Below are 20,169 nucleotides of genomic sequence, written 5' to 3'. Positions count from 1 at the left end.
TGCGGGCAGGGGGAGGGTGTCTGTGTGGGCAGGGGGAGGGTGTCTGTGTGGGCAGGGGGAGGAGGGTGCCTGTGCGGGCAGGGGGGGGAGGGTGCCTGTGCGGGCAGGGGGGGGAGGGTGCCTGTGCGGGCAGGGGGGGGAGGGTGCCTGTGCGGGCAGGGGGGGGAGGGTGCCTGTGTGGGCAGGGGGAGGGTGCCTGTGTGGGCAGGGGGAGGGTGCCTGTGCGGGCAGGGGGGGGAGGGTGCCTGTGCGGGCAGGGGGGGGAGGGTGCCTGTGTGGGCAGGGGGGGGAGGGTGCCTGTGTGGGCAGGGGGAGGGTGCCTGTGTGGGCAGGGGGAGGGTGTCTGTGTGGGCAGGGGGGGGGAGGGTGCCTGTGTGGGCAGGGGGAGGGTGCCTGTGTGGGCAGGGGGGGGAGGGTGCCTGTGTGGGCAGGGGGAGGGTGCCTGTGTGGGCAGGGGGAGGGTGTCTGTGTGGGCAGGGGTGGGGAGGGTGCCTGTGTGGGCAGGGGGAGGGTGCCTGTGTGGGCAGGGGGGGGAGGGTGTCTGTGTGGGCAGGGGGGGGAGGGTGCCTGTGCGGGCAGGGGGGGGAGGGTGCCTGTGTGGGCAGGGGGGGCAGGGTGCCTGTGCGGGCAGGGGGGGAGGGTGCCTGTGTGGGCAGGGGGGGGAGGGTGCCTGTGTGGGCAGGGGGGGGAGGGTGCCTGTGTGGGCAGGGGGGGAGGGTGCCTGTGTGGGCAGGGGGGGGAGGGTGCCTGTGTGGGCAGGGGGAGGGTGCCTGTGTGGGCAGGGGGGGGAGGGTGCCTGTGCGGGCAGGGGCAGGCGCCCGAGAGCTGAATTATCTCCCTGAAGCACGGAGCCGCCTCAGGCAGATGAAGAGATATTTTTAAAAATAATAAAGAGCAGAAAATGTAATGAAACATCCCCTCGTGTGACTTTGTCACATGTGCAGGGACATGTTTTTAAAAATAAAATAAAAACCTTATTTTTAAATTATTTCCTTTTGGAAATTTCATTCTGACCGTGGACCAGGTTTCCAAAAAAAAATGCAAAGGCCGCTTGGCTTTTTCGCCATTCCCGTCAACCTTTAGATTGAACAGGCAGTGAAAAATTAGTCAATTGATAAGATAATGGCCTTAACAGGCCTTTAAATAGTTGGTGGGTGAGCTGGTGGGTCCGGCACACGTCCGCCAACTGAACCATCGCACGACTGCGCGTTGATGTCATCGCGCGTTGTTTCATGCTCGGTCAGATCGGGCACATGCCCAACACAGAGCTCCAAATTCTGGCCATGATCTCTCTGCGATTCTGTTATAACAGCTTTACTGACACAGCCCAAAACTTCCAGTCCCACTGATCTCAACAGGGATTTCACTGGCTCACTCGCTGTATCATGGGGGAACCTGCTGGGGGTGGGGGGGGGGGAACCTGCTGGGGGTGGGGGGGGGGGAACCTGCTTGAGGGGGGAGGGGGGGGAACCTGCTTGGGGGGGGAGGGGGGGGAACCTGCTTGGGGGGGGAGGGGGGGGAACCTGCTTGGGGGGAGGGGGGGGAACCTGCTTGGGGGGAGGGGGGGGAACCTGCTGGGAGGGTGGGGTGGACCTGCTGGGGGGGGCGGGGTGGACCTGCTTTTGGGAAACGAGGGGAGAACCTGCTGCGGTGAGTGAGGGGGGGTTCTGGAAAATTCCAGTCTAAACATCAGAGTGAGGTCATTCACTGTGTTCAACTTCTTAAAAAAAATAATTACAAACAAAATGCAATAAATAATTCAATTTAAAAAAAAGTGACTGTCCATCTTCCAACATTGAGCCAATGTTAGTTGTAATTTCGCACTGGAAGAGAAATAAAGGTGGAGGGTTTCAATTGGCTGGAACCAAAAATAAACACAGCAAGTGAGTGACTTACCCCACGGTTCAGACGCTATGAGCTATGCGTCTGCTTTAAAGGTGTTGACTAGTTTGGAATAGTTCATCTGCAGTGAATGAGAGTTGGAATAAAAGCCACTCTGCTGCATCCACCAAGGTCAGTGATCCCGTCTCCGAGAGTTGGTGCTGAGCTCAGACCACGGTTCCGAGTACCTAGCCTGCTGCCTTGGCAGAGATTTATCCCACTTCATACAGTTTGAATCTGCTTTCTCCTCTGCTTTTATGAGTTTATTTGCTTATATCCACCAGTAAACATTCATTTTGAGCTTAGAGTGCAAGAGACGACAAATCAGTTGGTCTATACTGCAGGCTGTATTACACCTGACACTGTAATGTTAAAGTGTGCGTCCTCCCAAAGTATGGGGCCCGGGGTGATCACCCCGATTCACTGTACCCTAGAGACTACTCTGCCTGTACCCCCCACCCTACCCCCCCAATCCCGGACTGTCCTACACCCTCCACAGCACCACTGGGAATACTGAACAAATCTGCAGTGAGAAAAAAGTTAATGTTCTAGGTCAATGATCTTTTGTCGGAACTGGAAACAGTTTAAAGCAATTATGGAAAGAGGGTGGGGTAGAGGAGGATGAAATAGTCTGTGATGCAGTGGAACATAGGAGGGATTAAATGACAAAAGGGATGATGGTGTAAGGCAAAGGGGGTGATAATGGGACAAGAGACGAGAGATGTGTCGGAAGGAGGTGTAAATTGAAAAGTAGAATCATTACCAACAGCTGCTGTCCAAAAACACAAAACACAATGGGGTCAGATGTTATGATCTAAAATTGTTCAATTCAATGTTGAGTCCAAAAGGCTGTAAAGTGCCTAATTGAAAAGGTAAGGTGCTTTTCCTTGACCTCACATTGATTAGAACAGTGTAGGAAGCTGACAACAGAGGGATTCAAGTGGGGGTGGAGCTGGATATTAAAACGACAGGTGACTGGGAGCTCATGGACTGAACAGCCGTGTTCTGTAAAGTGATCACCCAATCTGCATCCAATCTTCTCAATATAGCAGAAACCACATTGTGAGCAGTGAATATGGTATATTAAATTGAAGTATAAGTATAAATTACACTTTCACCTGCTCAATCATTCAGACATGGCTTCTCTAATCAATATTCAGTGTTTTGTACCCATCAGCCAATTTCTATCCTCAATCCGAATGCTTTGAGTTTAGCTTTTCATATGGAACTTTGTCAAATGCCTTTTGGAAGTCAAGGTCTCCCACTCCATAGTGCTTCCCACAGCCCATCTGGATTGTCACTTCCTTGAAGAAATCAAGGTGGTTAGTCAGGCAGGATTTTCCTGCTATGGAATCTGTGCTGTTAATTAAGCTGGTGCTGTGGAGAAATGCCCCAGTTTGCTCTTTAATCATTGGATATTTTACACTGAATAGAAGTTGGGTTTTTGACGCAGTTGATGAGTTCAGTTTTCCCCCTCGGTTTGTGTTGCTGCTTGAAGCTGTTGGCTGGAGCCTTGCAGTGTCTACAGTGAGCTGTGTATTTATCCAAAAGGTTTTACTACATGTGCTGATGGAGGCACTGGGTACAGTGCCTATGTTACATTTTAATGTGTTATTGGAGTCTCCTTTGGGGAATTTTCCATACAGGACACCTTGAACATTTTTTTTGGCCTTTGCTGAATCACCCTGCCCCTGAAACTGAACATGATTGAAGAAGTGTAATTTGTACTTCAACAGATGTTATGCCCATTACACTCACTTAAAGATTGAAATTTCAATTATCTTTTCTTTTTAAAATTTGTAACAAAATGACTGTGAGACTTTTACTATTGAATCAGGGTCTGTTTGAGGCAAAGAAGCAGGTTCGAACACAATAGGCAAATTCAGGACTAATATCGAGAAGCTCTGCTTTTTACAAACAGATACCAACATGTGGAAGCCTAAGGGATTCTTGAATGGGAATAACAAAAAATATATTTGGAATTTTGGCTAAGAGTCTATTTTCTCTTTACTGTTTGGAAACTTAAGCAATGTATATTATGGTCTGATTGGCAACATTACAACAGTCTCTATACTTAAAGCATGTCTGTAAAGTGCTTTGGCATGTTCCAAGTTTGGAAAAGCACTCTAGTAATGCAAGACTTATTCTTTCTTTATGATCAATGCAGTGTGTTATTCTACGATCTTATTTCTTTCCGCATTTGACTACACCCTTGTGTTTTAATGGATTAAGGGGAAGGGATGTGGGGAGGTGCCGGAATGTCCTTGATGGTTGGGGCTTCAAGAATTCTTAATCGGATTCTGTCTGAGATCAGCCTCTTTGTGAGGATAGTCCAACATAATGAGTTTGGTTTGTCAGGATGTGATGTGAAGATTTTAGAAATGAATATTGAAGGTTTGTTGAACATTTGGGGAGGTGGAGATTACCTGTTTACTTTGTCAAAAACTCCAAAATATCCCCATTCATCTCCAAGGGTTTTCTCCTGAAACCCAATGAAACTAATCCTGTGTTAGATGTGATACCCTAAGGCTTGAATGACTGAGTTCAGCTGTCCCTTGTGGTTATAGGAAGCAGCCATGATTATAATTCCAGCTCTCACACTCTAATGTCTGGAAAAGTGAAGAGCCAAAATTCTCTTTGTAAATTCTTTTAAAACTTCTTATCCTTCTTTTCGAGACCCTCCACAGCTTCAGCCCTCCCTATCTCTGTAATCTCCTTGAGCATATAGTCTTCTGAGATCTCTGCTCACCTCCAATTCTGACCTCTTGCACATCCCTGATTTTTATTGCACCACTATTGGCAACCATGCTTTCAGCTTCCCACACCCTGAGCCCTGGAATTCTATCCTATAACCTTCATCCCATTACCTGAGCAATTCTCTACCTCTCCTGTTCTAATATCCCCTTTGGTGACTTGCTGTAAACTTTAATGAAGCTCATCTGATTTGGGATATTTTACCACGCGAGAGGTGCTATGTAAATGCAAGTAATTATTGTTATACGTAGGTGTACTTTAGATACAAGTATATAGTTATCTTCAAGTAAGCCATTTGCTCTCTGCTAGCAGAGCAGGTTTGAGGGGCTGAATGGCCTACACCAGCAACTATTTCTTATGTTCTAACCAATGTTAGGAGACCATTTTGCATGTTCCTGATTATTTTTAAGCTTCTATACTGTAAATTCATGATGGTGTAATTTCTGAACGTCTCATCACTGACATCAAGCTACCAACTTCCAAAAGATCAGCAGCGTATGCAGCATCAGGGGTCTAGATGCAGTGTAACTGTGCTGTAGCATCAGCACTCTTCAGATTTTCACTTTTGCACCTCTCACAACATGGCCAGAAACAATAAGCAATAAACATCAATGATTCACACCGAACGCTCATCCCTCAACTGAAATACATTGAATACACAGCACATAAACAGGCCATTCAGCCCTACCAGACCATACCACCATTATGCTCCACTCAAGCCTCTTTTCATCCTTCCTTCACTAAGTCTATCAGTATAATGCACTCTGGGCTGAGACAGTAGATGAATAAGATGCTCTGGGACCTATCTACAAAGGTAGAAGCCCATAGAATTAAAGAGAAAGTGGCCGTATGGATGCAAATTTGGCTCAGGGAAAGGAAGCAAAGGGTGATGGGGAGGTGTTCAGGTTGGTAGTGTTTTGTAATGGCGCTCACTAAGGTTAGTTTTTAGTGCATCACCCTTCAATTTTTATAAACGATCTAGGCTTTGATATTGAAACACCATTAAAAGGTCTGGAGATGATACAAAATTTGACAGTGTGGGAATTGTAGGCTTCAGGATGACAGACAGGATAGTGAAATGAGCAGAAATGTGGCAAATGGGAGATTTGATGCACTTTTGTAAGAGCTAATATAGGAAGAAAGTATAAATGAGCAGAGACCTTGGTGTCCATATACACGGATCTTTAAACGGGTGAGGTCCCAGAGGACTGGAGAATGGCCAATATTGTTCCATTGTTTAAGAAGGGTAGCAGGGATAATCCAGGAAGTTACAGGCAGGTGAGCCTTAAGTCAGTGGTAGGGAAATTATTGGAGAAGATTCTTCGTGACAGGATTTACTACCATTTGGAAGCAAATGGGCGTATTAGTGAGAGGCAGCATGGTTTTGTGAAGGGGAGGTCGTGTCTCACTAACTTGATCGAGTTTTTCGAGGAAGTGACAAAGATGATCGACGATGGAAGTTGCAGTGGATTTTATATACATGGATTTCAGTAAGGCCTTTGACAAGGTCCCTCATGGCAGACTGGTACAGAAGGTAAAGTCGCACGGGATCAGAGGTGAGCTGGCAAGATGGATACAGAATTGGCTTGGTCATAGAAGATAGAGGGTAGCAGTGGAAGGGTGCTTTTCTGAATGGAGAGCTGTGACTAGTGGAGTTCCGCAGGGATCAGTGCTGGGACCTTTGCTGTTTGTAGTATACATAAATGATTTGGAGGAAAATGTAACTGGGCTAATTAGTAAGTTTGCAGATGACACTAAGGTTGGAGGAGTTGCAGATAGTGAAGAGGATTGTCAAAGGATATAACGGGATATAGATCGGTTGGAGACTTGAGTGGACAATGGCAGATGGAGTTTAATCCGGACAAATGCGAGGTAATGCATAATGCATTTTGGAAGGTCTAATACAGTTAGGAATTATACAGTAAATGTCAGAACCCTTAAGTACATCGACGGGCAGAGGGATCTGGGTGTACAGGTCCACAGGTCACTGAAAGTGGCAACGCAGGTGGTTAAGGTAGTCAGGAAGGCATATGGCATGCTTGCCTTCATTGGGAGGGTTATTGAGTATAAAAGCTGGGAAGTCATGCTGCAGCTGTATAGAACCTTGGTTAGGCCACACTTGGAATATTGCGTGCAATTCTGGGTAGCCACATTACCAGAAGGATATGGAGGCATTGGAGAGGATGCAGAGGAGGTTTACCAGGATGCTGCCTTGTCTGGAGGTTATTAGCTATGAGGAGAGGTTGGAGAAACTCGGATTGTTCTCACTAGAGCGACGGAGATTGAGGGGCGACTTGATAGAAGTTTACAAAATTGAGTGGCATGGACAGAGTAGATAGTCAGAAGCTTTTTTCCCAGGGTGGAAAAGTCCATTACTAGGAGACATAGATTTAAGGTGAGAGGAGAAAACTATAGAGGAGATGTGCGGGGCAAGTATTTTACGCAGAGGGTAGTGAGTGACTGGAATTCGCTGCCAGAGGAGGTGGTGGAAGCAGGTACGATAGTGGTGTTTAAGAGGCAGCTTGACAAATACATGAATAGGATGGGAATAGAGGGATACGGACCCCGGAAGTGCAAAATGTTTTGGTTGACGGGCAATATGATCGGCGCAGGCTTGGAGGGCCGAAGGGCCTGTTCCTGTGCTGTACTTTTCTTTGTTCTTTGTTCTTTAAAGATGGCAACAACAACTTCTATTTATATAGCGCCTTAAACATAATGAAAGGTCCCAAGGCATGTCACAGGAGCATTATAAAACAAAGTATGACACTGAGGCCCATTAGGATTATGTTAAATTACAATTGAAAATGCACGAGGCCAAAATGAGGAGTGCAGGTATCTGGGGCTGAGTCTTCGACTGGGTGAGCGGGGGGATGATGTTGGGCGTGTGTCCCAACGTCACCGCGCGTCATTCAGACTTTCGGCTCAGCAGGGGGGCACTCGACTCTGCTGCGCACCCACCAAACTCTCCAAGGCCTATTAAGGCCATTTAACTGTCAATTAAAATAATTAACGGGGGCCGACGGAGAGCCCAGGCGGCCTTTGCATTTTACATGGAGCCTCGTCCACGGGCGGGATGAGGTTTCGTGAATCATTTTAAAGTTTGAAAATTTTTTTTATTGAAATTAATGCACATGTCCCAGTTCATGCGACAGTTTCACATGAGGGGACATGTCCGAATATTCTCTTCAAATCTTTTTTTCTGTTTTTCACACCCTGACTTAGGCAGCCACCCCCCCGCCCCCCGCCCCCCCACCCCCACCCCCGGCCCGCACAGGGTGTGCAGAGCGTTTCCAGGTGCACGTCACACTGGACCGACCTTAGCCCACGTAAAATGGCGGCGTGGACCCGATCAGGCCCGCGTCTGCGCCCGCTCCCACACCGCCCGCCTGACACGCACAGAATGCTGCCCCTGAAGTTTGTGTAGCTGGAGGAGATTACAGAGATAGGGAGGGGTAAGGTCATGGAGGGATTTGAAAATGAGGATGAGAATTTTAAAATCAAGACATTGCTTGACCAGGGGCCAGCGAGCAGAGATGTGATAGGGAAATGGGACTTGCTGCAAGTTAAAACACAGACAGCTAAGCTTTGAATGACCTCAGTTCTATGGAGGGTATAAGGTGAGACCAGCCAGGCGTGTGTCAGAATAGCCAAGAGGTAACAAAGGCATGAATGAAGGTTTCCGCAGTAGATGAGCTGAGACAGGCAAGGTCGGGTGATGTTACAGAGGTGGAAATAGGTGGTCAGTGATGGCAGAAATCAAACGGACTGGCTTAATCACAAACATGGCCAGTCAACATCAAGGGAAAGGAGTTTGGAACAGCGATTGGGAACAATGGCAGAGCACGTTGGTAAGGTGGTTAAAAGTGTTCAGGTTACTTGGAGTTTATAAATTGAGGAAATAATATGAAAGCAATGTGACCATGGTAGAATTTACTAAAGTGCTGGTTAGGGCTCAACTAGAGTGTTTTGGACAATTCTGTGCATCACACTTCCGGAGAGATAGGAAGACCTAAGTAAGGCTACAGAGGAACATTTCCATGGATGAAGAACTTCCATTATGAGGAGAGGTTGGAAAAGTTAGGACTGTTCTCCTTGGAACAGAGAAGATTGAGAGGTGACCTCACAGAGATTCTCCAGGATGATGGAACGCTTTAATGGAGTAAGCGGTAGGTCAATACTAGAGGTCCTCACTCAGAAATCATTGGCATGGGAGGGATCTTTTCATGGAGTTCTGGAATGCTGTGGTGGAAGCTAATTCCATAAATAATTTTAAAAGGGAATTGAACATGTTCTTGAAGATGAGGAACTTAGTTTTACGGACAAAAAGCAAGAACATGGGACTAAACATGACTGTTCTTTCAAAAGGGTAGCACAGACACTTCAGGCTAAATGGCCTCCTTCATACTATAGAGTTTCTATGATTCTTTGAAATGCAGTTCACTCTCTGAAGCAAATAAAAGGATCTTTCTCATATAAATAAAATGATTGGAACCAATTCTGCAGAGCCATAGCTGAAGGGTTGATTGAGCTTTGTCAGCAAGATGTGCAGGGGTGTGCACTCGCTCTCTCTTGCTCTCTCTCTCTCTCTCTTTCTCACTCTCTCTCTCTTTCTCTCTCTCTCGCTCTCTTTCTCTCGCTATCTCTCTCTCTCTCTCTCTTGCGCTCTCTCTCTCTCTCTCTCTCTCTTTCTCTCTCGCTCTCTCTCTCGTTGTATTTATCAGAAAAAGTGTAACTCACTGGAACCCTTCTCCTCTAATAAATACAACCCATTTTCCTGTAATCCTCTTAACATTGCTCAGTAAAGCAGGTTTTGCCTCCAGACCAGTGACCAAGTTGCACAATGGACCTGGGACCGTGTTCTGTTTACTTTTTTAAAAATTCATTTATGGGATGTGGGTATCGCTGGCTAGGCCAGTATTTATTGCCCACTGTCATTTTTCATTTATTCCCCCTTCCATCCCCCCACATGAGAGCCAGTGTTGGTACCAGTTCCATTGGTGCTGGTGATGTTTTGGTGATATTCCCATGAAGATTGGTGAATGCCCTGAGTTGACTCTATAGTTGCTTTTGCCAGCATGTTGGGAGGCACCAGTGGTAACCCAGCCGTATAAAAGCAGTGAGCATCAGAAGGTCATTGTCCATGGAGAGAATCACAGGCCATCAGTCCTCACTTGTAGCACAGACTATAATCCCCATGTTTGATTGGGGGTTTTACTAAAGTGACCTCAGAGGAGCACAGCAAGTGATAGAAAATTATGTTTGAATCCGATATTCTGGAAATCGGTTAAACATGGCGGGGCATATTATTTTAGACAGGTGTTGCCCATTTGAAACAAGTGCAAATAGAAGATATCCTTTTAGTGTGAGGAGCAATGGAGATCAGTTAAGTGTGAGATACACGGTTCACATATTATAGATATATTTACATTCACATTTAATATATCCATTGATATAATTTGGACAGGAGTTTTCATGCTTTAACAACTCTGAACAAATCAATCAACCTCCTTTCATTCTTTTGATGTTAAATTATTGCTGAAGAAAGAGACATGTCGAAGCTTTTTGTCTTGCACTCATCAGGACACTTTGCAAGAATATCAATATATCCCTCAGCATTGCGCCGCTCCCTCGGCACTGCGCCGCTCCCTCGGCACTGCGCCGCTCCCTCGGCACTGCGCCGCGGTGCTCCCTCGGCACTGCGCCGCGGTGCTCCCTCGGCACTGCGCCGCGGCGCTCCCTCGGCCCTACGCCGCTCCCTCGGCCCTGCGCCGCTCCCTCGGCCCTGCGCCGCTCCCTCGGCCCTGCGCCGCTCCCTCGGCACTCCGCCGCTCCCTCGGCCCTGCGCCGCTCCCTCGGCTCTGCGCCGCTCCCTCGGCACTGTGCTGGAGTGTCATTTGATGTTTGTGCTCAAATCCTAGAGTGGGACTTGAACCCACAACGTTGTGATTCAGAGGCGAGAGTGTTAAAAACTGAACCACGGCTGACAATGAGACGCTAAATTACAAGCTGATATAATTAGAACTGTTTTCAACTGTTTATTTACCACATACTGATAGTGCCCATTGATCTGCTATTCCTTTAAAAATAGATGTTTTTACGTTTACATTAATCTTTCATTGAGAACGTTTTATAAGCTTTTAACGAGTCGTTGAGTTGTTTTTCCACATGAAGAAAGCGAATGATATCAGTGGCGGCTGTCAGCCTGAGTGTTTGATGGAAGGTCTGAGCCTGTGCCTGTTGTCAGCCAGTTTACTCCTTGCCTTTGCTGTGTTCCATTAAGATCTGTAACAGGTGGTGTTGGTCTCTATAGCAGCTGTTCCAAATGAGAGATGCTAAAGAAGGACTCACTGTAAAAATAATTTCTTCACAATGCCCTTCAAAACTATTCAGTTAGGTTCAGCTACACATGCTTCATACCAGAGCCCTCGGACACACTGCAACCGCTCACATTGTTTAAGGCCAGTCCGATGCTGTAACTGGAGGTTCAGTAAAGTGTCATGGTGGATTTTGAGAATGTTGAACTTTGCCCATTGTGAAAAGCCTTCAGCTGTAAACTATAGATTCTGTTTTCAAACTCCTGCTGTCTCTGCAGAGAACATTTTGGTTTATATGATACCAAGGCGGCAATACTGGTGGGGCAGGTCTAGCACTGGAGTTAAAAACAGTTTGAAGCAATAAATTAGGATTATAAAGAGTTTTATCTGTGCTGATTCGCTAAACAATCTCAGCGTGTGTATAAAGTGCACTCTCTATAATATGCCCTCCGGCTATGATATACCACATTACATGAGACTGTATTAACAAGACATACCTCCTTACAGTTACCAAAACCAATTCCATTAACTTCACTAACTTACTCTTACTGTTTGACACCAGGGTCAACAATACTGTCAGCTCCCTGGGTATTCTGGGATTTCTATCACAACAACATGTTGAAGAGTCAGACAGACTCGAAACGTTAACTGTGTCTCTCTCTCTCTCTCTCCACAGATGCTGTCAGACCTGCTGAGTTTTTCCAGCTATTTTTGTTTTTGTTGTATTTATATAGTGCCTTTAACCTAAATAAAATGTCCCATGACAGATTTTTTGGTCTACAAGGAAGTCGAGGATTATGGGGTGGGGGGTGGGCAAGAAATTGGAGATAAGGCCCCAGTCAGATCAGCCATGGTCTTATTGAATAGTGGAGCAGGCTAGAGGGGCCAAATAGCCTCCTCCTGCCCCTCAAGGCTTCACAAGAGCATGAGAAAGTGAATTTAACACCAGGCTGCATAAGGAGATATTAAGGCAGATGACCAAAGGATTGTTTTAAAAGAAGTTTTAAAGCGCGGTGGAGAGAACTCTAGAACTTGGAGCTTTGGCAGCTGTAAACACAGCACCAACAGTGGAATGTTAAAAATCAGGGATGTTCAAGTGGTCAGCATTACAGGAGCACGGATATCTTGGAGGAACATTAAAGAATGCAGCAGTTTAAGGTGTAATCGTTTAATTAAAAACTAATGTTAATATAGCTGGGGCTCTATTCATGGCCTCCCTTGGTTCTTATGCTATTCTCTAGACAGATGGAGAAAAGTGCAGAGAGTTGGGCACAAAAACCTGATATATTGTGACTAACAATCAAAGGAAGCTAAATTCAATGGCACTGAAAATAGGCGTGGGGATCTGTGATGTGTAACTAACCCACACCCAATGATTGTAGCATAGGCTTGAGATTACCATGCAGGAGCACTCAGCCTCTGGATCATCCTCTGCCATTCAGTTGAGTCATGGATAATCTTTAACCGAAAATCCACTTTCTCACCTGAATCCCATTTCCCCAATTCCTTCTGTATCCAAAAATCTATTGATCTCAGTCTTAAATATATTCAACAATTGAGAATCCACAGCTCTGAGTTAGAAAATACCAAAGATTCACAACCTGAGTAAGAAATTTCTCACCATCTCCATTCTAAATAATCAGCTCCTTATCCTGAGATTGTGTTCCCATGATCTAGATTCCCCAGCCAGAGGGAGCAACTTCTCAGTGTCTACCCTGTCAAACCCCTTCAGAATCTTGTACGTTTCAATGAGATCACTTTTCATCCTACTAAACTCCAGAGAGTAAAGGTCCATTTTGCTCCATCTCTCCTGATTGGACAACCCTCTCATCCCAGAAATCAATCTAGTAAACCGTCAATACACCACCTTTACAGCAAGTACATCCTTCCTTAGGCACAGAGATCAAAGTAGTGCACAGTACTCCAGACCTGGTCTTGCCAGTGCCCTATACAATTGTAGCAAGACTTCCTTATTCTTGTATTCCAAAATATCCTCCAATAAAGGCCAACATACCATTTATCATTTAATTGTTTGCTGTACTTACATATTAAGTTTCTGTGTTTCATGTTCTGATCTCTGTAGAGACCAGTAACTTTTTTTTAAAGTAGATGAAATTTGAAATCCCAGTTATTCACTAAGGGATCGAAGCCATGGGTTCCATGGTTCAAAGCAGAAGAATTTTTTTTACTATACAAGAGTCAACAAAGCAAAGGCTGAATACTATCTATCCTATACTCTAACCTAGAATTAACATGAGTTAAACATGAATTAACAGGCAAATTCTGGTCAAATAAAAACTATAAATTACATATTAATGGCAGATACAACTAAGACAGGTCTTATGAATTGTCTTAGCAGTCCACTCGGAGTTTAGTGATCAGACTCAGTCACAAAGTCCTTCAAACTCTCTCTTCCTCATGAGGAATTTCAGCTCTTCCTTATTGGAGTGAGTCTGATCACAGCTGACAGCAGCACACAACCAACCCGAGATCCATGGGCACAGTCTTCACCACAAATAGCACATGTCTTCAGAACCTGCTCAACTTGGTCTGGATGAGGTCAACTCACCAATGATATCTTCCAGTAACAGAAACAGCTGCAGTAACTAATTCTCAGCTTCTGCATGTGGACTGTCTTGCTTGCACTGCATTTAGTGGGTTCAACAACTGCTCCTGATCAGCTTGGACTGATTTCTGTCCTTTTATATCTTTCAACAAGTTTTAATTTTGATTTCCCAGCTTCAACTAGCTCCTGATTTCCTGAGAGACTGAGCAGTTTCATTTCTGTTTACCTTTTCCGCTTTCCTTTCAGTTTCATTTTCAGTTCAGCTTCTGTTTTGAGGTAGGGTCTGCCTGCATTTAAAAATATAGATTCCCTCACAACAAGGATATCCAAATCCCTCTGAACATGAGTGTTAGTAGCTTCACATCTTGTAAAAAGCATTCCATTTTCACTTCTTCCTATCAAAGTGGAAGAATAGAAAAGCAAAATATTATTTAAATAGACAGAGACCACAGAGTGCTACAGTACAGAGGGATCTGGTGTCCTCGTGCATGAATCACAAAAAGTTATATGCAGGTACAGCAAGTGGTTGAGAAGGCAACAGGGACGTTGGCATAAATTGCAAGGCGATGGAGTATAAAAATAGGGAAGTCTTGCTGCAACTGTACAGGGCATTAGTGAGATCACACCTGGAGTACTGTGTAGAGTTTTGGTCTTATTTAAGGAGGGATGGACTTGCACAGGAAGCAGTTCAGACAAGGTGCACTCGGCTGGTTCTTGGGATGAAGGGGGCTGTCTTATGAGGAGAGGTTGAGCAGGTTGGGCCTTTACCCATTGGAGTTTAGAAGAATTAGAGGTGATCTTATTGAAACATATAAGATTCTGAGGGGCCTTGACATTTCCCCTCATAGGAGAATCTAAAACTAGAGGGCATGGTTTAAAAATAAGGGGATTCCTATTTAAGATGAAGATGAGGGGAATTTCCTTCGCAGAGGGTCATTAGTCTTAGGAACTCTCTCCCCCAGAGAGCAGCGGAGATCGGGTCATTCAATATCCTAAAGGCTGAGTTGGAGAGATTGTTGAACAACAAGGGAATTGAGGGTTATGGGGAACAGACAGGAAAGTGGAGTTAAGGAACTGCAGGAAGGCCGCAGTGCTCCACAGGGAGAGGCTGGTGCTGCTGGAGAAGACGGAGAGCTCGGGGGCACCTCAAAATGGAGGTACTCAGGCAGGCCTCCCTCTCCAATAGAAATGATGACAAAGTCCTGGTCTCAAGATGGGGAGTTGACCCTCTTGAGACTCCTGGACCCCGATGAGCATTGAAGGCCCTTGATCCTGCCAGTTATTTCAGCCACCCATGGCTGCTGAGCTCACAGTGAGAGTCAGAGCGAGAGTCCATCTCCAGATGCTGGGTTTATGAGAGTGGGTGGGGGTTGGGGGAGTGCTGTGCGATGTGGGAACATTTACAGTGGTGGGGGAGAATGGCCTTTGCTTGGGCCTAAATTGGCTTAATTGTCTGTCCCCTTCCATGGAGCAGATTGCGGATTCCTGAGGCAGCCCCACCCTGGCAAAGGAAGAGCGGAGCTGGGGCAGCACTGGGGAGCTAACCCAACACAATCCCAATACTTCTCCAGGCTCCCTGCCTCCAAATCCATGAGCCTAGAAAGATTCAGTTCATGTCCTCTTCACTGTTAGTTTCGACCCAACTCTGTTTGAGGCGATGGTGTAGTGGGATTGTCACTGGGCTAGTAATCCAGAGACCCAGGGTAATGCTCTGGGGACCCAGGTTTGAATCCCACACGGCAGATGGTGAAATCTGAAATCAATAAAAATCTGAAATTAAAAGTCTGATGAAGACTACAAAACCATTGTCGATTGTCGTAAAAACCCATCTGGTTCACTAATGTCCTTTAGGGAAGGAAATCTGCCGTCCTTACCTGGTCTGGCCTACATGTGACTCCAGACCCACAGCAATGTGGGTGACTCTGAAATGGCCGAGCAGGTCACTCAGTTGTAACAAACCACTACAAAGACTAAAAGGAATGAAACCAGACAGACCACCCGGCATCGACCTAGACACCGGAAACAACAACGGCAATCTCAGCACTGTAAACCCTGCAAATTCCTTCTTACTAACATCTGGGGGCTAGTGCCAAAATTGGGAGACGTGTCTCACAGACTAGTCAAGCAACAGCCTGACATAGTCATCCTCACAGAATCATACCTTACAGATAATGTCCCATACACCACCATCACCATCTCTGGGCATATCCTGTCCCACCAGCAGGACAGGCCCAGCAGAGGTGAGGCTGTGGTATACAGTCGGGAGGGGGTTGCCCTGGGAGTCCTCAACATCGACTCCAGACCTCATGAAGTCTCATGACATCAGGTCGAACATGGCCAAAGAAATCTTCTGCTGATCACCACATACCGCCCTCCCTCAGCTGATGAATCAGTGCTTCTCCATGTTGAACAGCACTTGGAGGAAGCACTGAGGGTGGCAAGGGCACAGAATGTGCTCTGGGTGGGGAACTTCAATGTCCATCACCAAGAGTGGCTCGGTAGCACCAATACTGACCGAGCTGGCCGAGTCCTAAAGGACATAGCTGCTAGACTGGGTCTGCAGCAGGTGGTGAGGGAACCAACAATGTTAGTAAGGAGGAATTTGCAGGGTCGACAGGGCTGAGATTGCCGTTGTTAAAACAGTGCCTACTAGTTCTGGACTCACCCACAAGGCGAAACACCCTTTCGAAGTCCATCTTGTCAACGCCGTTCAGGATCTTGTATACTTCAATCAAATCAACCCTCACTCTTCTAAACTCCAGTGGAAACAAGCCCAGTCTGTCCAACCTTTCTGAGGTACAGAGGGATCTGGGTGTCCTGATACATGAATCAGGAAAAGTTAGCATGCAGGTACGGGAAGCGATTAGGAAGGCAAATGGAATGTTGTTGTTTAATCCAAAAGGAGAGGAATAATAGGGATATTTTGCTACGGTTGTACAGGGCATTGGTGAGACCACATCTAGAGTGCTGTGTACAGTTTAGATCTCCTTATTTAAGAAAGAATTTAAATGCGTTAGAAGTAGTTCAGAGAAGGTTCACTTGACTGACTCCTGGGATTGTGTGGGTTTGTTTATCTTATGAGGAGAGGTTGGACAGGCTGGGCCTGTGTCCATTGGAGATCAGAGAAGTGATCTCATTGAAACATATAAGATTCTGAACAAGAGTCATCCGGACTTAACTCTTGTTTCTCTCTCCACCGATGCTGTTAGACCTGTTAAGTTTTTCCAGCATTTTCTGTTTTTGTTTCAGATTTCCAGCATCCGCAGTATTTTGCTTTTACTTTAGATTCTGAATGGACTTGACAGGATGGATGCTGAATGAATGTTTCCCCCTGAGGGAGAGACTAGAACTAGGGGACACAGCTTAAAAATAAGGGGTCCCCTGTTTAAGACGGAGATAAGAATTTTTTTCTCTGAGGGTCATGAATCTTTGGAACTCTCTTCCCCAGAGAACGGTGGATGAAGGATCAATGAATATTTTTAAGGCGAAGGTACTTAGATTCTTGACCAACAAGGGGGTCAAAGGTTATCGGGGACAGGTGGATGTAGAGTTGTGGCCACAATCCGATTGGCCATGATCTTATTGAATGATGCAGCAGGCTCAAGGGGCCAAATGGCCTCCTCCTTCTCCTAATTCGTACGTTTGTATGTTTAAGTTCCTCACTCTCATTAGACTCTTTGTTTCTCTACTGTTTCTAGTATTTTTGTCTGTCTTTTACAATGTATTTAGTGCCTACCCTTTCCTGATTCTTCATTATAATGTCTCCTGCCGCAGCAATGAAAGGATCAGTTTCTGCTTTTGCTTCTCTCTTTTTTCATCCTTGTTGACAGTCTTGCAATCTGACTTCTATTTCTTGCTATTTTCTCCCTCTTTATCAATTTTTGATCATCCTTTGCTCATATTGAAAATTCTCCCAATCCTCAGGCTTACTGTTCTTTTTGGTAACATTCTAAACCTCTTTTTATCCTTAACCTCTTTAGTTAGCCACAGATGTTCACTTTTCTTGAGTTTTTATTTCTCAATGGAAAGTATATTCAATGAAAGTTGTTAAATATTTTTCAAATATTCACCATTGCTTAACTACCATCAGACATTTTAATAAAATTATCCAATCTACCTTAGCCAACTCAGCCCCTCAGACCTATATAATTGGCTTTATTAAGTTTAACACTCCTGTTTTGGAGTTAAGTATGTCACTCTTGAACTCAATGTAAAATTCTATTCTATTATGATCACTCTTTCCCAGAGGATCTCTTACAATGGGATTATTAATTAACCCTATCTCATTATACAAGACAAACCTAAAATAGCCTCCTTCCTAATAAAAACAGAAAATAGTGGAAATTAAATAGTTATCTGGTAGTACAGCACTTGAGTTATTGATGCAAAAAAGTCACATGTTGTCAAAGCTTTTTATCCTGCACTCATCAGGACAATTTACAAGAATATCAAATGTAAAGAGAACAATTTATACTTCATGAGAAGAGAGTACTTATTGGTTGGCAAGTGGACTGATTAGCAGAGGTGTCACCATGGAGAATGCACCAGTTAGCTAATGACTGGCAGTTAACTACCAAGCTTTGTTTAAGTCAGAGTCCACTTGCCAACTGATCAGCACTCTCTTCTGATGCAGTATAAATTGTTCTTCCCATTACATTTGGTATTCTTGCAAATTGTCCTGATGATGCAAGTCGAAAAGTTTCGACATACTCACAGTGGAAATACTCAGCAGTTCTGACAGCGTCCACGGAGCGAGGGAAACAGTTAATGTTTCAGATCAATGACCAACCATCAGACTGGAAAAAGAAATATAACGAGTTTTAAAACAATTTTAAAAGCAGGGAAAGGTGGGAGGCGGGGTTAAAGAACAAAAGGGAAGGTCTGTGATCAGGTGGAAAACAGGAGAGATTAAATGACAATAGGGATGATGGTGCGAGCCCGAAGGGGATGGTAATGGAAAAGGTAAAGAAACAAAAGATCCATCTAGAGGAGGTGTAAATAGTAAAAGCAGAATGATCGATGGAAGCTGCTGTCCAGAAACAATATATGGGTGAAGAGGAGGGGATCTGAAATTGTTGCACTTGGTGTTGAATCCAGAAGGTGGCACAGCTTTACCGAAGTGCTATTCCTCCAGTTTCAACTGAGCTTCATTGGAACAATATGGGAAGCCAATGGCCGGTCAGAGTGGAGTGTATCAAACAATTAAACTGACAGGCGACCAAAAGTTCAGGGTCATGCTTGTGTACTGAACGGAAGTGTTCCCCACAGTGATCTCTCAAATTGTCTTTGCTCTCCTCGCTGTTGAGGGGCCCACATTACTAGCGGTGAATCCAGTACGCTACATTGAAAGGAGTCCAAATAAATTGCTGTTTCACCTTGAAGGAATATTTGGGGCCTTAGACAGTGTTTGGGGATGGGTGGAGAGGCAAAGGACAGTTGTTGCCTCTTGCAGGCTCTTCCCTGGCTGGTTCCATGATGTATTGGTCTGGAAAAGTATCTCCAATGCATTCCATGAACTCAAGCCTCCAAGTTACTTCTGCCAAGTTGATTTGTCCAGGATTATTGCGCTATCTTTCTTACAAGCTTGGTAGTGCTGAAACTGTTCCACTTTTCTCAATCAATCCTGCTTTTTGTGTTCCACTCAGTGGATATGATCGTCTGTTACAGCATTTTGATACTGTAATGATTTTGGCCAATTTTTGGTTTACAATTGGTGTGAATCCCATTTGCCTTTTCATCATTAAAATGACATGGATATGTCAGGAAAACAAAGCGCCCTGTGCAAACACTTGTCATGTTGCTGTGGAAATTCTTAAAAAGGCCATGAGCTCATAGGAGAATGTGATAGTGGGTAGATAAGTAGAAAGAGCAGGATAGTAGCAAACCGAAATACTTCAGAAGAGATTATGAAATTTTGAGATCAGAAGGTTAAGTTGTGAAGTGTCAAAATGTTTTATTAGATGGGAGAACTAAAGTAAATTCAAGCCCCCGCTCCCCCCAACCTCCGGCAGCAGAATTCACCTGAATAGCTTCCCTGTTGCCTTATTTGGTAAAAATGAACATGAGGGGGTGAGGGATTGATGGGCTAAGCCACGATGGCCTAGATAGTTGCAAACTGGCCTCTGTGCTGAGTTAGTTCATTTTCCCTGAGAAAATCCTAATGTTAATAGAAAATCCTTTCCCTTTGATACTCCTTTTGGTTTTGGTGGATGCTACTCTCCATGTGTGGGGGAATTGCCTATAAACTTTCCTGACATATATATCTCTCGCTGAGTCTGGTGACTACAGTGCTGACATTTTACGTGTAGCTGTGGAGTTCTGGAGTCCAGGATAACCTGTGAACATAACAATATAGATACTTGCCTGTGGTGAAGATCAAGGAGGTAAATGTCGAGGGTAAAAATAGAAATTTAATCCAAAAACCATTTTTTGGCCGATGATTTGTCACCTGCCAATGCTCCAACTTGTATTTTGTTTCTTTGCCTCTCCCAAACACCGACTCCTTTTTTCCCTCCTCCACCCATGTTCTCCTTCTGTAAGTTAATTACAGGATCTCTTCAAGTTGAGAAGGGAAGAGGGAAGCCAAAGGAGAAAGAATAAAAATAACCAGCAATATGGGATTTCAGCACTGGAATAGCTGAGCCCTGAGACAAA

The 20,169-nt window shown here is 45.1% G+C and overlaps 1 long non-coding RNA gene across 1 annotated transcript in view; it reads left to right on the top strand.

The window, feature by feature from the left end:
- The window catches only part of LOC144669469 (uncharacterized), a 39,798-nt gene that overhangs the window by 3,294 nt on the left and 16,335 nt on the right, over positions 1 to 20,169 (top strand). The window lies entirely within an intron of this gene.

The sequence above is a fragment of the Cetorhinus maximus genome, chromosome 29, assembly GCF_964194155.1.
Source record: "Cetorhinus maximus chromosome 29, sCetMax3.hap1.1, whole genome shotgun sequence".
Classification (NCBI taxonomy): domain Eukaryota; kingdom Metazoa; phylum Chordata; class Chondrichthyes; order Lamniformes; family Cetorhinidae; genus Cetorhinus; species Cetorhinus maximus.
Note: the sequence above shows the minus strand (reverse complement) of the source record. Positions and strands in the feature narration are given on the sequence as shown.